At 37.7% G+C, this 7,515-nt stretch overlaps 1 pseudogene; it reads right to left on the reverse strand.

Annotated features, from left to right (window-relative positions):
• Positions 1-6,909: 6,909 nt before the first annotated feature.
• On the reverse strand, positions 6,910-7,515 carry LOC147609646 (secreted RxLR effector protein 161 pseudogene; annotated as a pseudogene).

The following is a 7,515-nucleotide window of genomic DNA, read 5'->3' on the forward strand; positions in this document are numbered from 1 at the left end:
AATGACCTTTAATTTATTGATGGGTTGATTTTGTGGTGATTTTTTTCTGATTTATTTGTTTTTTTAAATAATTTCATTGGACGGGGCGATTTTTAATTTGTTTTGTGGTGATTTAATAATTTCATTCGACAAAGGAATTTATTGATTGGGGAGTGATTAATTTAGGGTATTGATGGGTTGAATTTGTGGTGATTTTTTTCTGATTTATTTGTTTCTTCAATAATTTCAGTGGACAAAGGGCGATTTTTAATTTATTTTGTGGTGATTTAATTTCATTCAGCAAAGGAATTTATTGATTGGGGAGTGATTAATTTAAGGGTGATCGGGGGTAGGTGTTCCCCCTTGGTACCTTCTACACTAGATGTTATCTTCTACACTAGACGTTCCCCGTTTTATTAATAATGATAGTACTTCGGCAAGTTATGATACTCTAATGCCTTTTTTGAGTACTTTGGCAAATTGATAGGTTTGATATTCTAATGCTCAATTTCTTAACCTACTTGTGCATCTTATTCTGGTTAAAATTATTATCTGTTGTTGGGTGTCTTTTAAATTATTAATTTGTATTATGGCATTAAGCCTTTTTGTGCATCAAAGAAAATTGTTGATTTTCTAAATGCCTTTTTAGAACGTGCTCAATTTCTTATTATGTGCATGTGAGATTCTGTTAAAATTATATGTCTTTTAAATTATTGTTTTGTATTATGGCATTAAGCCTTTTGTGCATCAAAGAATTGTTGGGTGGGGTCATTTTTAAATTATTATTTGTATTTATAATAAGTAAAATTTGGTTATATTATTATTTATATTCCATGGCATATATTTATATAAAAGGAGTGTTTAAAAGGATTATTGGGTGTCATTTTTAGGTTATTATTTGTATTCCACAAAGTAAAATTTGGTTTGGTTGGATTTATTACTCTTGCGTGCATAAAATAAGCCGGCTCGTCCTTGTCGACCTCCAATTAGTACACAATGGAGAGAGATTGTTGACCAAGAGTCCCCCAAAGGCACGGGCCCAAGCTCCCATTGCGTAAGCGGTGGCACACATGGGTGTATATGTTGTGTTGCACATCCTATAATTCCAGCCAATGCCTGTCCACATTAGCTATTGAGATAATTCTGAGGAAAAAAAGAATGATAAGCATAAACCCACGCAAAACTCATTTGGTGGATCAGTATTTGAGGCGAACTCATTTGGTGGATCAATGTTTGAGGCGAACAGCGTTTGAACATGTTTGTAAACAATAAATCGAAAAATTTTGTATTGTCCAGTGGTGCCTATGCACCGAAAATCTAACTTATCGGGCTTTTTATAGGCCACAAACATTACACCTATAGAAGTTGATCTACAATCTTCCCAATCTTAGATTGTAAATTCCAAGGAGCCCGAAGCTCTTGTTGTGTCTCGACCATACAATCCTAACAATAATCTGGGTTAATTTATCAAATAAAATGCAAAAGCCACATGAAGTTTCTGTATATACCGTAAAAACACCGGTGCTCTCTTAGCTCAATAATTAGAGATGATGTTTTTTGCCATTCCCAAAATGGAGTCTACGATTCAACCATGAATATTAAACAGGTTCTGGAAAACAATAATATACCTATATTATAGCAATCGTCTAAAAAATTTACCTTCAATATCTTGTCAATCACCATAAACAAACGAAAACGATCTCCTTGCCATGCCACATCCATCCTAAGCAATATATACCCCTGATATCAAATATAACACTCTATGTATGTGTGTGTGTGTGTGTGTGATCAGTAGCTTGAGCTAAGCAAGGAATAAAATAATGACACTGTATATGAAAGCAATTCAGAAGCAAACAAAGATTGCACATATCATCTTTGCAAACATTCTCCATTCAAATGCTTGCTTCATTGTACAGAGTTATGTATAAATGTAGTCTCATTTGAAGGCTACCATTTACATTTACATTCTTCTACATGCCGTTTGCAAAACCTCCTTGTAGACAATATTAGTTGTGAAGACTTCATTTGAACCTTCAATGCTGCTTTCGTATTCCACAATATGCTTTACATACACTTTCACTGCATCGGATGATCTAACACGTGACATAGCAACGTACAGTTGCCCATGTGTGAATACTTGTGTGGCCAGATAAAGTCCCAATACACTCGATGTTTGTCTGGGACTTATTTATTGACATACCAAAAGCTAACCTAACAAGAAATGTCTCCTTCTCATGTCAAAAGGCAATTAAAGCATAGTAGGTATAAATGTTATGTTGGGAATAAAGACCCTGTCTCCAATGTTTGTACTTGTAATGATTTTTGCTTATATCACCTTTTAGTTAAATTGCTTACATATCAATCTGGTACCATTACAAAGTCCCCGTCGAGGGTCCAAATTGCGAAGCAGCATGATAGGAGCATTAATCTTTAGAAGTAAGCGGTGAGGAGGGTAACCACCACCTAAGTTCAAACTGTTCAAGTACTCAATTGGATACAATATTGCATCATTGCATCATTCTCGAAAGAAACAACCGAATCTGCACTGAGGTATTCTCTTTCAAGACCGGGCAACGCACTCAAGGCTAAAGATCTTTGTATACCCATTCTACCAAACTCAAAACAGAGTTGCCATGGATCAACATTTGTGGTGGAATCACCAATCTACCTTCATTGTTTGGCTAGCCTATAGAGCCATCTCCAATTTGTAATGTCTATTTGACAAATTAATGTTCTATACAATTAGAAGCACTCTGTCTAACCCGCATGTTTTGGGTGAGCTTTAAAACATTCACATATCTCCAAATATGTGATCGGCAAAACGTTGCATCAACAATATCCTCACGCGATCCCTTTGGCACAACCGGTAAGATTTGTCTGAAGTCGCCACCAAAGAGCATAACTTTTCCACCGAACACTATATCACTTTGCATAATGTCTTTCAATGTCCTGTCCAGTGCTTCATATGCGTATCGATGCATCATTGGAGCCTCGTCCCAAATGATTAACCTTGTAAGCTTCAACACCTCAGCCAATGGGATATTAGCTTTGATTTCACATGTGCTAGACGCATTGAGCACCAATGGGATTTTGAAACGTGAGTGAGCTATACGACCATTTAAGAGTAAGAGTGCAGCTATTCTAGACGATGCACATGCCAAGGCAACTTGTTTCTCTCCACGCAATCGAGATAGTAAGGCATTGTAATAAAAATACGTTTTGCCTAATCCACCTGGTACATCAAGGAAAAAAATACCACCCTGGTTCAAAGAAATAGCCTGGTCCATCAAGGAAAAAAATACCACCCTGGTTCAAAGAAATAGCCACAAAGAAAGTATCAAATGCTCTTGATTGACAACTATTAAGACTCCTTTCCATGGAAACAGATAAATCAGCCTATTGAACAGAGTCAAACATCATCTCTTCTATCAGCAAACCATTGTTGACAGTGGCAACACTTGATCTATTAGGAATAGGCAACCCTTCAAAATCAGATAGCCGCTTTCCATACTGTTGTAAGAGATCTTGCATGTGCAACAAAGCCTGATTCTTTGCTATAAAATGACAAACACCAACATCAACACACCCTGTCTGCTCTGCAAGGAATGGAAAAAATCTTCTGAAAGTTCGGTGGTGGAGAATTTGTCCCAAAGCTATCCGGGGTATATATTGACGCAATTGGAATCCTGTATTGTGAATTGCACCTTCTTGGAGACACATATACCACTCCTCATCACTCTCCAGCATACCTCTGGCTTCACATGCAACCTTAGAACATGCAACCACTCCTCATCACTCTCCAGCATATACCACTCCTCATCACTCTCCAGCATACCTCTGGCTTCACATGCAACCTTAGAACATGCAACCACTCCTCATCACTCTCCAGCATACCTCTGGCTTCACATGCAACCTTAAAACATGGATACAAATGTCCATTCACTGTTCGCAAATCCTCAAAACATTTACACCCTTTGCACACTGTGAGTAGCATGCGTAAGTAATATTGCTCACCTTCACTCGGACTAACATTATACATACGTCCGATCATATTTTCCCTTTTCCTTTTAGTCCATGAGGGAAGAGCCGAATTCCAAACCCACTTGCAAGGGAAATAAACATATAGTAAGCTATTTTCATTCGCATACAATTGATTGAACTTTGAACCATTCAATGAGAGATGTTCTTTAGTTTCTATCACAAGTAATCACATCACGCAAGTCATCTAGGTCATTGAAAAGCACATTATTGTGCATCGGGAGATGAACATGTAACCTTTGTATATCAGGCTTTTTATTGTGCAAATCATATTGATATATGCGCCAGCATGCCTCTGACGACGCAGTCACATACCGTGCATCCAGATATTGACTAACCTCATCAAAAACCCCATTTTTGTCTTGCAACTATATAGTAGCTCTATCATGTTCTTTGTATACATACTTATACAAATACTTTACAGCTATAATGGTAGAGCATACTATCTATGTTAATATGGGCTTTGTACCTCAGAGAAAGAAAAGGGTTATATGGAACAACCCATCGACTATCCACCCTATGATCCTTTACTTGGATGTAACTACCATCGTCTCGCTGCATGTAAGTTGGATACCCATTGTATCAACGCTAGCAGTCTCGCAAAAAATTTGAGGGTACCGATGTTTGCAACTCCCATTAACCATGCAAGGAGAGTCCATATTTAGTTCACCACATGGTCCATGGACATTACAATCACTAATTATGCTGTGCAACTCAGGAAACATCACCTTGTCAGGAAGTTCGGCACATACCAACATATCATAGTGAGGGATCTCAATCGGTTTACATCCACTCCAATATCAATAATATATGTGCATGTGGCAAGCCTCTTTTTTGAAATTCAATAACAGAAACAAATCCTGATATCCTTCCAAATATTGATTTTTTTACTAATAAGTGCATCATGTCCTTATGCTTCTCATAAAAGACCCATGCAATCAAGTCAGGTTGATCTTGGGCAACTTAACCCGGCAATAAAGCATTGGTTATTTCATCCCACATGCGATTGCAAGTAAAGGTAATAAACAGGTCAGGTTTACCCATCTTCCTAACAATAGCCATTAAATCCTTGTACAATTAATGCATATATCTAGGCCCCCCACCAGTATATGTAGATGGCAGTACTACCCCGCGTCCAGTAATGACTGCAGAGACTCTATTGACCCCATCGCTTAAATTTACCATATCTGCGCATGACTTTGGTATACTTCAGCATGCAATGCTTTTTGGTTATTGCGTACCCATACTAATCTGGATTCTTCCATGCTACTATATGCATCAACAATGTACTGTTGCAAAAGACGACCACCACGTAGAAGGCATGCATTTGTATCTTCCCTTATCTATAGTCTATATGCATAATATTGTCGTTGAGTTAGGGTCTTTGTCTCCTCATTTGAAACTTCTCTCTTCCTACCATTGAGTGGAATTCCAACATGCCAACCATCCTCTCCTCGAGGAAATAAAAGAACATATAATAGAGGCATATATGAGCGATGCAAGTTAGATTTTTTTTAATAGCACCTGTGCGCGACATTATTTGAATGTCTCTATGCCCCACATGAAAATCATCTCCTTGACCCGGCATGATAGCTTCTACCTCACTTCTTGTAGGAACCAAGTATTTCCTTGAGGTTGATCACACTTTAGGGTGATAACCATTCTCAAATCTGAATGTGGACTCCGCCATGGAGTTCTTTATACTCCTCATTTTCAACCCTTCCAAATGTTTCAATTCCACATGTTAAAGTAATCCATTAGATTAGCAACATTTCATTTTTGAATGCAGGTCCTTGTCCGTGACCGATTTACAGCGAGTCATGCGTATTACATCCAAAATTCGAAGCCGGCAAACTTGGTTCGAACTATGCGCAGCTCCTAACCATCTTCAATCTCCTTCGAAACACAAAATAATGAATACTATTTTTCTTAACTTCAACAATAACATAATGTATCTCCCCTTTGGCTGCCACTTCCACGGATCTCATCCCAAAGGGCATCTAAGTACTCCTTTGCAAACAACCGAATTTTTCTCAGTGCGCTCGCATATATATCTGAAATAGTTTGTAGACGTTTGGTCCAAATGGAGACCTTGACCGGGCAAGGGGTTTTGCAACTCAAACATTCATAAACTCAGTCAAGGTAGTGTGACACAAAGACACTTGTATGAAACCTCACAGCCTCCTCACCTCCCTTATTCTCCCTAGGTTAAGATAAAGATAAACACATCAAAGGTGAGATCATAATTCATGGAAGGAAAGATGAAAGGCTCAGTAGAAGCAAAACCATCAAAATATGTACAAAATTGAAAATGAAAGATATCAATTTTTTGTGTCACAGTAGACAAAGCTACTTCTTCATTAGAAGAATCATTCATAGCCACTATAGCTTTAGAGCGGTTGTTATCATTTTGAATCTCCATTTGTTGAAATCAAAAAATTAATATCTTGAGGCTCTAAAATTATCTCTATGTATCTTTGCCAACGTATAACTAACCGCCGTGACAAAAAAACATACACAGTGATACATATAATTGTCTATGAAAAGGTTCTTTGCTTTTTTAAGAATGTTTGTGAGTTAATATGAGACTACTACATGCATATATTCTCCAAGGCTACTATAGTTTGTATATTCTATATATTCTTGATAAAGTGCAAGGAAACTTGCTGAAAATGAGATCAAAGAGAGAGAGAAGGAGAGAAGCGAAGTGACACGTTGAGAAGCAAAAGAGTAACTTCCATTCAAAACTGAAAATGCATACATAGATATGTGCACCTAAGGTTAGGCCTCATTTATTCATACCACTCTTTGTACCTTAACAATTGGTACACATTTATTGTACTACCCTTCATTTATTGTAGCCCCCTTGCACATTAGATTGACATCATTATTTTAACTCTCACACTCCCCCTTAATGATCAATCTATTCTCTTTTACATTCATCATGTTTCTGAATTTTTCCAACTTATCTCGAGACAATGCTTTAGTAAGCATGTCTGCTGCTTGATCTTCAGTAGAGCAATAAACCAGCTCTATCTCCTTTGCTTGCACCTTCTCATGAACATAATGATAATGAATTTCAATATGCTTCATCCTTGCATGGAATACTGGATTCTTAGCAATCTGAATACAGCTTTGATTGTCACAACAAATCACTGTTGCACCCGCCTATACTTCATGTATCTCTGCCAATAAACTCCTTAGCCACATTGCTTCACAGACGGCACTTTTTGCTGCAATATACTCAGCTTCAACAGAGGATAAAGCAACCATGGGTTGCTTCTTACTCTTCCATGAAATAACTCCAGAGCCAAGTGAGAAACAATATCCTGAGGTAGATCTTCTGTCATCAACACTGCTGGCCCAATCAGAATCACTATAACCAGCCAGCAATAAATCACAAGATGCAACAAATTCGAGACCATAATTATAAGTGCCCTTCATGTATCTCAACAACCGCTTTGTTGCCTTCATGTGGCTTTCTTTTGGATCCGCCAT

This window comes from Cibotium barometz, chromosome 51 (genome assembly GCF_041138505.1).
Source record: "Cibotium barometz isolate CiBa-2024 chromosome 51, ASM4113850v1, whole genome shotgun sequence".
Classification (NCBI taxonomy): domain Eukaryota; kingdom Viridiplantae; phylum Streptophyta; class Polypodiopsida; order Cyatheales; family Cibotiaceae; genus Cibotium; species Cibotium barometz.